The 15,072-nt window shown below is 35.9% G+C and overlaps 1 protein-coding gene across 1 annotated transcript in view; it reads right to left on the reverse strand.

The window, feature by feature from the left end:
• NSMCE2 (NSE2 (MMS21) homolog, SMC5-SMC6 complex SUMO ligase) overlaps positions 1–15,072 on the reverse strand; it is a 209,717-nt gene that overhangs the window by 122,193 nt on the left and 72,452 nt on the right. The window lies entirely within an intron of this gene.

The raw sequence follows: 15,072 nt of genomic DNA on the forward strand, positions 1-15,072 counted from the left end.
CTACCCTGAAAATCAGGGATGCCTTGTGATTGCTTTGACCAAAAGTCTGGCGAAAGTTACACTGTGCGATTTCCAGCCTCGGCCTCAAGAGCTCTTCAGCTTCTTTAGGCTCTTGCCTCCCCTCTGCCACCACGTGAACAAGTCTGAACTAGTCTGCTGGCCAATGTGACCACATGGAGCGGGACCAGCTGACCCAGCTCAGGATGCCCTAGACCCAGAAGCCCCCTGCCAACCTGGCAGTGTGAGTGAGCCCCTCCGAACCAGTAGGAGACACCCAGCTAAACCCAGTCCAAATGACCAATTTACAAAATCATGAGCCAAATAAATGGTTATTTTAAGCGCCTAAGTTTTAGGTTGGATTGTTCCACAAGAAAAACTGAAAAACTGTTTTCTCAGTTGGAAAAACACTTACATGGTGTCACAATACTAATTTCTATTCCATAATAGTTTTGAACTACAACCATTGAAAAATCATTCCTATATGTTTAATATTTATTTTTAAATGAACTTAAAATTTCAAAATCTAAATTATGATTAAAACATCATTTCTAAATAAATTGCTGGCTTTTGGATTAACTGATTTTGTAAAAACCTATTATCTAACAAATAAGTACACCTCATCTCTATCCCCTTACGCGTCATGTGAATTTAAAAAAAAACTATACGTGTTTCTTCCTTATGAAATTGGATAGGGAAAGTCAGGTGTGACTTTTACTCTTCATTGCTTTAAATACCAATTTCTGGAGGGGGAAAAAGAAGCTATGAAGGAAACTTAACCAATACTACCCAGTGGAGTAGTAACATAGAAAGTAAAAAAACAATGGCTAATTCCACCTCCCCTGCCCCCATAATCTTCTTAGGTTATAGAATTTAGTTTCTGAATTTTGAAATATGAAAATTATGAATAATTTTGTCTAGGACTCAGAAATTTGTGCATCCTTGGTAATAGGAAACTCAACTAAAATAAGAAAATGATACTAAGATGACAAACTCTTTCTCCCTTTACTGTTTTTGGCCCATAAGCCCCTTGGTCCTCCTCCCAACTACTGGAGCATTCCTTGCTGGGTCTTTTTCTTCTTCCTCTTCTTGGGATCTCTTGGCACTCTTCCCTTGCACAAATCATCCACTCCCAGAGCTTCAACTATTACCTGGGTGCAGGTTAAAAGCCTTTATCCCCCTCTCATTAGCCATGGTCTTACACCAACACTTTTTTTCATTTCATTTCTAACCATTTGTTGAAGATTTATATTAATACTCATATCTAGCACCTTAAATTCAATACATTTGAGATTAAAGTCACCTGCCCACCTAAAGAGCAGCTCTTCTATGAGACAGCCAACTACTTTTTAATGGTATCACCATTGTCTCAGTTACCCAAACTAGAAACCTCACAGCCATCTTCAACTCCTTATGCTCCCATGTCTCCTACTATTTTAAATGAGTTGGCAAGTCCTATAGATTTCTACCTTCACAACACTTCTTGCATTCATTCTCTCCTTTCCAAGGCCACGGTAATTCAAGATATCATTAGCACTTGACTGGACCACTGTAACAAGATCTCTTCCCATACCTACTCATTCTATATACCGTAGCCAGACTTTACTTCTTAACGTTTCAATCTAATCAGATGGCTTAGCTAGTGAAAAGCTTTAACACTCCCCATTACTTATTAATTAAACTGCCCAATTCAAGGCAACAAGTAACTCCATAAATCAGTCCCAACCAACCCTTGTAATCTTTTCTCCCATATACATACGGTCTGACCTAACTGGATTACTTGCTGTCCCTCATGTCCTGTGCCTTGTTTTCTATTTCTGTTCATAGAAATACGAAACAGTATTTCCATATCCAGTAATGGTGGACCACAATACATATAAATATTTCAACTGCTTTAAAATTTAACATTATGTGGAAAAACATTTTCTAAACATTTCACTTTATAGATAAATACTTTTCACAAAGCTCTTGATTGTTTCATGTTTCTCATTGAATATCACAGAGAAGTATCTTCGTACATAAAGCATTTATGTTTTGGACTATCATATTAGAATTGATTCCCAAAGGTACACTTACCAGAAAAATATATTAAAAAGTCTTGGCACACAATCTGTACCTTTAATATTCAGTTGATAATTATCTTAAATTATCATTGTATTATGAAAGTTGAAGCTTGATCCTCAGATATAGTTCATGTATTATATTAAGTACAGTGTTGGTATTTATAACCTATCATTCTAACACTTTTCTCTCAACCCTGCTCTTCCCCTGCTCTGACCTCCAGTCTCCAGCCCATGTGATTACCAGGCCAATGGCCATAACAGCAAAGGCAAAGAAGAGCTCACTGCTTCTCAAAGCCTGGTATTCTGAAAACGTAATAATACACTTTCTATTTTTTGAACTGGGGTCATGGGGGAACTTGCTATTTGAGGCAAATGAGTCAGTCAAGACGAGAAAGTCAATATATTTCAGTCAGTGTGTCTGCTGGGATGCGCCATCACCAAAAACAATGGATACAGACTGCTGTACTGATACGGTTAAAAGACAGGATAATGCATGTCAAATGTTAGATTATAAATTGGATGTTTCAGTTTTGGGTCCCACTTAGCAAACTACAGAAGCAAAATAATTAGCATATTTCAAAGCTACCATAAAATATGCCTCAAATTCATCTTCCTGCCAAACAATCTTATATACTAAATTTCCTAATCTTTGTTATTAGATACTCCTCTCCAGATAAAAACTTCTTTAAAGATCTCACATTGTAGATGGGCACTTACTCTACCTTGGGGAAGACTTCCTGAAGTCAGTCATTTCTGTGTTAAGGCAGAAGGATGGGCTTGCCTTAACCAAGGGTAGAGAAAGAAAGGGTAGATAGTCCATGAAGAGATCAGCAAGAGTGAAAGTCTAAAGGTAAAACAGAACGCACTACTCTCCAAGAATTTAAGTGTCTGCATCAAAAGGCTGAGAGGAGTGGTGAGAAAGTGAAAATAGTGCCAGAAGGGCCTCAGTTACAGACGGGCTGAGGGGAGCTGCTGAAAGGCCATTCCCTACTTGACTCCTGCCAGTTTCAGTGGACAAGCATGACCAGATGTATACAGCAGAATGATCAATTGCTCCAGGAGGAAGTGGCAGGAGTCAAGTCTGGAGCTGGAAGCACATGAGGCTGAGGGTAAGATCAGAAATAGAGCAACCATAGCGGTGGGAGCAGAAAGAGAGCAGAAAGAAATGGAGAGGAGAGATTTCTAGGAATGGGATTAGACAGTATATTTTATTAGCTGGCTGATAATTCTTATCCATCTCTTTGTAACAGTAATTGTTTGCTTTTGGTGAATGTAAAATAAAACTACTGTGCTCCAAAAGAAGGAAAATATACCTAAATAAGCTACTACTATATTTTCTTGACTCTCTAATACTATCAAATATAAGAAGTATGGTCAATTTAATACTTTGTGTGAGGGAAAGAATCAGTGCTACCACATAACAGGAAAGATGGATATATAAAGGTTGACAATTGGAGGAAGAAATTAAAAGTTCTTGTGTCTAGGCCAGGTATGCTGGCTCACACCTGTAATCCCCGCACTCTGGGTGGCTGAGTCGGGAGGATCTCTTGAGGCCAGGAGTTTGAAGTTATAATGAGCTATGATTGTGCCACTGTACTCCAGCCTGGGTGACAGAGTGAGACCCTATCTCCGAAGAGGGGGAAAAAAGGTTCCCGACCTTTGCAATTGAAATGAAATCAAAGTATAATGTCCCCTAGAAAAGAGGAAGGACATACCTTCCATGAGAAAGGATCCAATGATTAAACTGGGCAAGAAAGGTTGCCAGAAAGTCTGGGAATATCTCCAGCCAATTGGCAGCCAAACTTTGTACTTAAGAATGTGGTTGTTGCCCACATCTGTCAAGGTAAGCTTGGTAAAAAGGGATGTGGGCCTTGCCCTATCTCTCATTCCTAGGACTAGCATGTGTCAAAGTATTTGCCATGGAATATTTGTCCCATGGGTGGGGGTGGGGGGAGTTTCTATAAACTAAGTTATAACTCCCTTTTGTAGCCATATTCATTTCCCAAATATATATTAAGCACTGGTTCCATGGCAGGTACTGTTCTAGGCACTGGGTATACAGCAGATAAAGGCAGAAAAGTGCCTGCTCTCACCAAACTGACATTCTATCCAAACACAAATTGCATAGAAAAGACTAAGAAATCCCATAGGAAAGCAAACTGATCAATTTATCTGGGCCTGAAACCTTTATTATTTTTAAATCACCTGGAAAACCCTATTCAAAACCCTTTGTCAATCCTCATGCCACTCTCTCACTTCTTTGTTAGACTCTGCATATCAAGTCTAGGACCCTGAGATCTCAAGGGACCAGTCTCTTTTTTTCTCTCCCTTCCAAGACATTAGTTATTTGCTACGTTCCTGGTGGCTAGCACAGTGCTCTGCATATAGTAGGTGCTTGGTCACTAAAAAGTTGATAATGGGGGTGACTGTACACAGTGAGGGGAAAATATGGGAAATCTCTGTACCTCCCACTTAATTTTGTTATGAACTTAAAACTACTCTAAAAATAAAGTCTAGTAACAATAATTATTTTAAAATAAAGTCTACTAACTTTTTTTTTCAAGGGCAGATGAAGCACAGGCTGTATGTGTCTCAAGGACCTATGGGTGGGCTATGGAGCCTATGTGGGTTATTTCTCAGCAAGGGCTTCCCTCCAGGAAGCCATTTCTGCCTCCCCGCTCTTTTCCAGATCTTAGTCATACAGGGTTTCTGGAAATAAGTCTGGCAAGTAGATTGACATGAGATGAGAGCACTAAATAAGATTCTCTCTCTCTCTCTCTCTCTCTCTCTCTCTCTCTCTCTCTCTCTCACACACACACACACACACACACACACACAAATTTAAAATAAGTCATCAGGTGATTTTTTAAAAAAAGCTAACTAAATAATCAAGCTGAAACAGCCTAGTCAATTTTTTCAAGTTAAATCTAATGTACATCTATAAAAGAATCCCTAACATATTAAAGGCCCATAGAGCACATGGTAATAGCTGTAGCTTCACTATATTTGCTTATAATGAATACGTTTTCATCAAAGCATAGGGCAGTTTATTATGTGAATAGAGCCATTCCTGACACTTGAGCCTCTGCCTCCCTATCAAGAAAAGGTTGCCAAAACCAATATTGTACCGAAAAATGATTTTTTGTTACCTTATCAACTTTTTTTGTTCACACCCTTGCCAATTACAGAACATTCCTTAACTATTTGATAGTGTAGCAATATTTTATCCTTCATTAAAAATCTCTTAACACTTTAACAAAATGACTAAAACACCGAATTTGTTTCCTTGCACTTAAAACTTCATGCCAGTTGGTGATAACTTTAAAAATGTTTATTCTTATACATTTTAAATATATGTATTAATGAAAATTATTAAAGTAAACACCTTTAACAAGCTAAAAAAGATCAGGTGACTAATATTTGGGGAGTATATTACAGTTCATAAAACATTTTCCACATATAATATGTGATTTAATCCTTATACAACTCTGTGGGCAAGTTAACATTACTATTTTATTATCTATCTTGTACAGAAAAGTAAAATTTCATTGATTTGATTAAAAAAACACAAACTATTATTTAGTTGAGCCATAATCTGAACTTACATATTTTTATTTCAAATTCCAGTATCTTTCCATGGCTTGGACAGTCTCTATCCTTAATATCGTTATCAACATATGTAGGTGATTAAATAAATGAGTTTAAGAAGTTATCCAGAAAAAAAGGATTTAATGACTAATAGAAATTTTAACAAATCTAAGGCAAGTAACTCTGAAAGTACTTGAGCATAAAATACACAAATGTGATCATTATGAAGACTATCAATAATGTGTATGAACAGATACCTTTGTTTTAGAGCTATAAAGAAATATACCATATTTCCACCAAAATACTATAAAGTGAGTAGATACTAACTAGGTGCCATAGACCAGAATGTAAGCTCTGTGAGCACAGAGACTTGTCTGTTTTGTTCGCTGCTGTATTTCCAGAATACTCAGTAAACACTTGTTGAATGAACGAATGCTAAGGACAACATGGAATATAAAAATAAAGCTCTCAGATATAGAAGAAGAAACTTAGTTTTATATTCAAACCCAGGACACCAATTACAATTTCATTCATTAGGTAATTACTGAGTAACTTACATATGCTTATAACTATGCTAAGACATGTATGTATGCATGAGCTCTGGAATTGGTGTCAGATTTGTATCCTTTAGAGCAGTGGTCCCCAAACTTTTTGGCACCAGGGACCAGTTTCATAGAAGACAATTTTTCCATGGACGGGGTGGGGGTGTGGACGCAGGCTGGGGCTGTGGGCGCAGGCGTGCAACTCTGCAGCTGGGTCCCTAACAGGCCACAAACTGGTACCAGTCTGCAGCCTGGGGGTAGGGGACCACAGCTTTAGACTGTCTCACTAAGCAATCTTTAGCAGATTAGTTATTTTCAACCCTGACTGTATGATAGCATTACCTGGGGAACTTAAAAAAATTGCCTCCAGGCCTACCAGACACCAACTAAATCTGACTCCCTGGGGTGGGTATTGAGCTCTGATTTTTTTTTTTTTTAATGTTCACAGTTGATACTTATGCCTAGTGATTGGTGAGCACCTCTACTGTAGAACAGTTGTTCTCAAACTTTGGCCTGCAGGAGAATCACCTAGACAGCTTAAAATTCAGCCTTGTCCCCAGAGTTTCAGATTCATTAGGTATGGGGTAGAACCTGAAAATCTGCATTTTTAATAAGTTCCCAGGTGATGCTGATGCTGCTGGTGTGGAAACCACTCTGAGAACCACCAGTGCAGACTATCTATGATATTTCTGGAATGAATTAAAGAATACGTGTGGAAGGCACACAAATAGAGAAACAACATTACATGAACAATTTAAATACAAAAAAGGTTAGAAAAATATAAATTAAAATCACAGTGAGTGATTTAATAATAAGTACTATGTACTTATTAGAATGGCTAAAATTAAAAACAAAACCAAAAATAAACCATGTGCTAGTGAGGGTGCAGAGCAACTAGAACTCTCATACACTGAACACGGAAAAACAGTTTGTCAGTTTCTTCCAAGTTAAACATCATATACTATCATATAAGCCAGCAATCCCAGGCCTGGATATTTATTCAAGAGAAAGTAACTTATATTCACATAAAAACCTGTATATTAATGCTTATAGCAGCTTTATTCACAATGCCCACAAGCTGGAAACAACTGAAATGCCCTTCAACTGGTGAATGGATACGCAAACTCTGGCATATCCATGCAATGGAATATAAAGCAATAAAACACAACAAACTGCTGTTACCAGCAACACCATGGATGAATCTCAAATGCACTCTAGTAAGTGATAGAAGCCACTCAAAAGGCTATACACTGTATGATTCCATCTATACAATATTCTGGAAAAGTTAAAACTATGGAGAAAAAAAACAATGGTTGCCAGGGGCTGGGAATGGAGGAAGGTGTCAACTACAAAGTGGCTGCAAGAGAATTTTGGTGGATGATAGAACTGTGCAGCACACTTAGCTTGCAAAACTTCATTTGTAAATAGGACTAATAATATCTACCTACCACATTAAGTTGCTGTGAGGATTGAATGAGATAATATGCGGAAGAGTGTTTTGTAAAATAAAATATCCCTTATAAATGATAGGTATGTGTACATGCATTTTGCAAACATTGCTCCTCTTCTTCCAACATATAACAGGGAGCAACTTTTCTCTACAAGTATCATTAACATTTTCTGATATTTCACAGGCAAGGTGACTAGGCTCCAGCAAATAAACCAGTAACAACACACAGTTAATGAGGATAATGAGAGTTAAAAGAAAGTAACAAATGAAGAATTAGGCCGCTTCTCACTGTATGACTGACTCGGTGATAGGCAGAGATGAAAGGGCACACAGGGTAAGACTAGGGACAGGGATAAAGCATCCATGTACTTTCCTCTTCTAATTCTTTTAAGTCTTGGAAAAGGAAATATGCTTTTTGTTTTGCTTTACACTTATTTCTTTTCTTTTTTTTTTCTTTTTGTTTTTTACTTATCCACTGTCATGGTATTATTTATTTTCTAAGAAAATATTCTCCCAAGCATGCTTGTCACTCCCAGCTAGTAGCTCTTTCTGAGGAAATTGTGGGATTTTGTTTTTTTCTTAATTATAAAACTATACAGACTCATTACAGGAAGTTAGTAAAGGATAAATACACATGTATTTTTTAACATATGACAGTAGAGGAGGGCTGGGGTAGAAGCATACTACTACTACTCATCTATGAATGTGGGTTTTTTTAAGTACCTTTTTCATATGCTTATTAGCTGTTCGTATATCTTCCTTTGTGAAATGTCTGTTGATGCCTTCGCTAATGTTTAAATTGAAGTGTGTATCCTTTTACTGTTAGTTGTAGTTCTTTATATAATCTGGATACACCATATCCTTTGGCAGATATATGTTTTGTAAATATTTTGTCCTGGTCTGTAGCTTACCTAAAAGACAAAGTGGTTTCTTTGTCTTTTGATGAGTTGAAGGTTTTAATTTGAAGTCTACTTTACACAAATACATATTTAACCTAGTTGCAATCATATGGAATATTCAATTTTAGTGTCTAAATCAGTTCTTTTGACTCCCATGTTGTTGTATCACATTAATGCTCCTAAGATCTTAAATTGAAACCAAACATAGAAGGCATTAGTATTATTATCTGAATGTGTAAAATTATATCATTTCACTTGATTTCAAATACTGTTCACTAGCGATATATTTTCATATCAGTGGCTCTGAATTTCAATATGAACAAGCTATATAATTGCTGCCTTATACATATAATAATATTAATTACAGCTGCTTTACAAAGCCAAATAATATTAACTTCAACACATTTTCTTGACTTTAAAATTTCAGAATGGTTAATGATTAAACCATGTCCACTTGCTATGCACACAGTAACACCACACACTAAGTTGCCCAAATTCAATTTAAAGTCTTTTTCCAAAAAAGAAACACACGTGTCTTTAAAAAATAAAGTAGAAATACCTAGAAATATTTAATAACTTTGCCTGACACTCCCATTTTATCTAACAAATACACAACTTAAATCAATACAACTTCAGGAATTATAATGTGACAAGATAATTATTAAGTATAATGTACATTATTTCCAGGACACTTATGATTTAGTCTTCCTATTCTTAATTCAGGCTGCTTTCTCAGCATGGATGGCATCATATGCTCTCAAAATAAGTCACAATGAGAGAAACACCCATAGTTCACAGTTTGTGTTTAAACTTGTTGCTGACTCATTTGTCCCTTGATAACTGAACCTTTCTTTACTAACTTTAATTATAGTCATCTCTCATTCTAAAACTTCCCCTTTCCTCGTGAACATATTTGCTATCCTTGTGGCCTCCTGACTGTGAGACATTGGGTAAATATGTCACCTCCAAGATTCTTATTATATGGTGTTCAGTCTGCTAAAAACAGAACCTGCATTTTTCATGCACTCCTTTCCTTCATGTGGATGTTGTAAAGATTAAGCAAGATGATGTATGTGCAAGAGATTATTGTTGTTAATGCTTGAAATAAATTTCACGGAATTTGTTCTAAACTTGTGATGCCATAAATATCCTACTCCTCTCTGCCATAACATAGCAACTATTCACATCAGAAACATCATTCTTGGGCACTATATTCTGAATGTATTGCCAAAACCATGGAATACAGAAAAGGACTGCTATCTAATGTCTGGTATCATTCCTACTCCCTGATCGTTAAATGCAAGTGACCAAGAGAGAGATTCTCTCTCAGCTGGATGAAGCAGATTTCCTCAGTGCTATCAGAGTACATCAAGGCAGTTCTATGATCTGGGAGATCTAAACAGCTGATTTATCACTCAAGAGTCCTAAGACAAGTCAATTTTTCAAGAAATGAACAAAATGCTTGAATTGAGACAAAGAAAAACACATGGAAGAGTTTTCAAGAGTTGTTGTGGTATGGGGGAAAGAACATGAACTTTGGTGTCACCCAAACCTAGGTCGAAATTTCATCACTTAAGATTTTAAGAAAATTATACTATCTCTCTTTGCCTATTTTCTAATCTATAAAATGGATCAAGCCATCTTGTAGAGTTGTGAAAAAGAAATAATAAAGTAAGTAAAGTGTGCAAGTACCATACCCGTGCATAGGTAGGCACTCAAACAATGCCTATGGCTATTCATTAATTCAACAAGTACCCATTAAGCACCATATGTACTAGGCATTATACAAAGCCTGACTACAACTTTTATTATAACTATTTTCCATCAGTAAGAATAGGGCAAAGCTCACATGAATGTAGAACAGAAAAGTGTCTTTATTGTTCAACATAAAGGACATGTAGAAAAGTTAATTTCTCACCACAAAATAGCTCCACTGATAGCTTAATAATGACCTGATTAAAACTCTACTATTACAGAATCAATCCTTTAACTTTATTTATTTATATTTTTTAGAGACAAAGTCTCGTTCAGTTACCCAGATTGGAGAGCAGTGGTCCAATCATAACTCATCGTAACCTCAAACTCCTGGGCTCAAGCAATCCTCCCACCACAGCATTCCAAGTGGCTTGGACTACAAATGCACACCACCATGCCTGGCTAATTTTTTATTTTTTGTAGAGATAAGGTCTCACTATGTTGCCCAGGCTGGTCTTGAACTCCTAGCCTCAAGTGATCCTTCTGCCTGGGCCTCTCAAAGTGCTGGGATTACAGGCAGGAGCCACTGCACCCAGCCCAATCTTTTGAGTTAATCTTTTTTCTTTTTTTCCCTTAATTATTTATTTGGTATTCCAAATATGCTTTATAATATAAACATTCCTGGGTAGTCACAACTTCATGAAGCAGAAGAAAGAGGAGAGCTACACCTGTCTCCGATGTTCTCTCTTTATCCCTGGCATCTCTGTTTTCTGGTTCCACTGGTTACTAGCTGTGTAACCTTGGGCAGGTCACTTTACACCTCAGAGGCTGTTTCATCATTAAGATGGGAATGATACTATTCAGTTGCATGGATGTAAGATTTATGGAAAGAGAAACTATACAGGGTGGGAGATACAAAGAAAGCAGAAGGGAGGAAAGAGACACACAGAAAAGAGTCGGGAAGAACTGACTCAGAGGAGGAAGAGGGAGAGAGGCAAATACACAAAGAGTAAAAAATCTGTAAAGGGCAGAAATTTCACTCAATGAGCATAAGCCCACAGGCCAGGAATGCAATTCAGCCTGAAAAAAATCAATCTCAGTTGTGAAATTTATTACTTTTAGCATTTCCCAAGAATTAATGGTCATTAAGCAAGTGCATGGTGGTGGCTTCATCAACTTCATCAAGGGAAAAATGAAGACCAACTGAGAACTACAGAGATGATAAAACCATCTATAGAAGAGCAAGCAAACTTAAGTTTTTATAAATTTGCTTAAATGTTCTAAGCAATCATGTTTAAAGTGAGCCATACTCTATGACATTAAAAACTGCATATTACTATATCTGCTATATATTTTTATCAACACACTGTAGAGAGTTACATAAAGAAAATTATATTGACTATTTGAACAAGTTAAGGGATTTTCAAAGATGATATAAGTTTTTAACCTTTTCTGATTACTTTAGATCCAAACTCCTATAAATGCTAATGCTCTCTCTACTCATCCTCTTCTTTACTGATGATATATTATTAAAGAGAAAAGGACTTTAATCATCAGACTGCCTTAACTAGATGCTGACTCTCTTTTTCTAGGCAGTTTTTCTCCTTAGTTGAATAATCCTGCTCTATAAATATTAACTGAGCTCTTAATATATGAGGAACAAAAAAAACATAGGAATGAATAAGAAATTAGTCGTGTCTTACAGGGTCTTGGGCTTTGGTTCACTGTAGGTCAGCAATACATATCATTTGGATACACAGTAATATGTTATGACAAAATAAGAGATTTGGAGATTGAAGAGTATCAGGATAAAGTCAGGTTGGTCAACATTTTGCGCAGTCTAAATGCACTCAACATATTTCTAGGCAAAGCCAAACATTTTCCCTCTTGGCATTATCTTTGTTTCTTCTTCATCTCTCTCCTTCCAAGTTTCAAAACTCACACATACCTCCCCAATCGCTGGTCTTCTCTGTATTCTGGCGATGGTAACTACTAGACATCTGTACTATCCTCTCCTTTTCCGCTGTAATCTTTCAGCACACTCTTTCCTGCTGGGCCTGAACCTAGTTTCAGAATCTTTCTGAACACACTGCTCCAGAGAGACTCTATCAATTGACTGGCAATAAAATGGGCAGCATTCAGGGGAAAATCTAAAGTTTAAAAAACACTGTTCTTATTTCTGAATATAGTTTAAGGGGTCAGTAAATTTTTTCTGTACAGAGGCAGACAGTAAATACAATAAGCTTTGCATGCCAAATGGTCTGTGATGCACCTACTCAACTCTGCCGGGACAGCGTAGAAGCACCCACCGACAGTACATAAATGAGTGGCTGTGTTTCAATCAAAGTATTTATAGACACTGATTGGATTTTCATGTAATTTTTCACATGTCACAAAATATTATTCCCCTTTTGATTTCTTTCCCTAACAATTAAAAAATATAAAAACCATTCTTGGCCTGATGGCCATAGAAAATCAGGAGGCAGGCTGGATTTGGCCTATGGGCTGGAGTTCATCAAGCCCTGGCCTAGATCTGGGATTCTCAAAGTAAGAACTTCTGGTGGTCTGCAAGATCCTTTCAGCAAGCACAATTATTGATGCGTGAGACCAGATTTTCTTTATGTACTTCAATCAAATAGACCAAATGCAGAAGAGAATATAAGGATCTAGCTGCCTTCTATTAAGCTACAAATTGAAGAAATTTGCCAAAGTGTAAAACAATGCCACTCTTCTCAATAATTTTTCTTTGTGTTTGGAAAATATATGGTGATATTTCAGATCAAATGCTATTTATATGAATATGTAATAGGTTTATTTTTCAACAGATTAATATTTTATATTGCTCAGTTTTGATTTCTATTATAATATGATAAATGCCAATAGATATAGCTCAAGTAAATAAAAGCTCTCTGGGGGCTCTTAGTAAATTTTAAGGATATAATGGGAGCATGAGACTAAAAGTTTGAGAAGGAGCTGCTGAGCTATAACTGGGTTAATCTATTACCTCAGCAGAGTAAGAACCACCTGACAGACCACCTTATTGCAATCTCCATCTTGACCTCTCACCACCCAAGAGCTTCCTGGCAATTCTCTGGTTAGATCCTAATTTGAAAAAATTTAATACCAAGCATTTATGTTCTTGCACAATAAAGTTAGTGAAAGTGTGGTGGTTATTTTCATGAAAAAAACCCTTCAGATACATGCAGACCATAAAAACATTTCAGCCTTTACTTTGCCAAAATAGGTAACTAGAAGCAAGTATCTCTCCTTGGCTTCTATTTTCCAATCTTTAAAAACAAAAAAATTATTATTGCAATTCCTTACCTCCAGAACATATCTCAAAAGAGATTCATTAGCTCATTTATAAATCATAGTGTATCTTTGACCTGGCTCCACAAATATTGTGGGAGCCCAGTCCTAATTAGGACCTTCACAGCAGGATTAAATCTAAAGAGATAAAATCCACTAGACATGGTACAAGTTTAATTTACAGTGCTAAGAACACTGCACTAAAAATTACATTTTGCCAAGTAAGGTACACACATCTTACACAGCATTTTAAAAGAGTATTAATATTTGCTTGCTCAGGCATTTGAGATTTAAGAACTTTTCAAAAGATTATTTTAGAGGAAATGAAAGGGAAAAAAGGGAAAGTTATTTTAATTCCAGTGTTACAATATGCAGGGAAACCTTATGTAAAGAAGCATTTCTTTCAATATAAATTTACTTTGTCATACTGTCTACCCTAATGATGTGTACTATTGGCCTGGGGAAACTTTTCTTTCTTTTCTTTTTTTTAGAATTAAAGAAACAATAAACATTAGTCCAACATTTATCATTCTGTTGAATTACATGTTCTTATTAGAAAGTGTTTCCCTGTTAAGTATATGATTCTAAAAGTCTTTATCATTTCTCTTGTGAAATGATGACTTTGTAACAATAACTAAAAACGAAGAAATTTATATTTTTGGGTGTTTATCCTTCAATCTGTATTGTAAAATACCTTTAAAATCAGAAATTATGATTGAATGCTAAGTCTCCCATAATTTGTGAGTACTGGCTCCAACTAGTAAAATATATTTGGCTATTTTGACTAACAGCAAAACTGAAATTCACTAGCATCTTTAAGATCAGAAAGCCACTAGCAAATTATTATCCATTTGGGGGATTATTGCCTACTTAGGGGAACAGTGCACGTTATAACAGAAAGATGTTAGTAGTTGTGATGTTCAATGAAGAAAAATAGACTTAAAATATGAAAAAAATGCTTACCATTGAAATCTACAGTAAAAGCAAAAGTCTCATCATGATTGCAAAACATTTCAAATTTTGAAACATTTGTAAAGTAGACAAAAATGAAGCAGCTTCCTCAGTCATTTTTTGAGATCTCAGCATCAATTTAAAGAAAACACTTATATTTGAAAGACTATTTCAAAATATGAATTCCTACACTAAGTACATACAAGCACATGAAGCAAATTTATGTCTCATATATAACATTTCTGCTCCATGTGTATGTGAATGAAGATGATAGAAGACTAAAATTAGAAAAGTTATTTGCTTCACTACTGAATTCTTTAAGGAATACAAGAGCCTCAATATTAAAAAACACAAAGACTATAGAACTAAACAGATGCTAATGTGAAAAAAAATTTACATAAAATTGTTATTGTGGAACACATGGAAAAACAGGCACACATACTTTATTGTGTGGAAAAGATAACCTTATATCTGGCAAACAATGTATTCAAAAAAATTTTTATAAAATAAATTATTTTCTCCATTCTCATTTTTAAACCAAAATTATGTTCATTAAAAAATCTGAATGTAATAGTTTA

This window comes from Lemur catta, chromosome 9, assembly GCF_020740605.2.
Source record: "Lemur catta isolate mLemCat1 chromosome 9, mLemCat1.pri, whole genome shotgun sequence".
NCBI classification, from domain to species: domain Eukaryota; kingdom Metazoa; phylum Chordata; class Mammalia; order Primates; family Lemuridae; genus Lemur; species Lemur catta.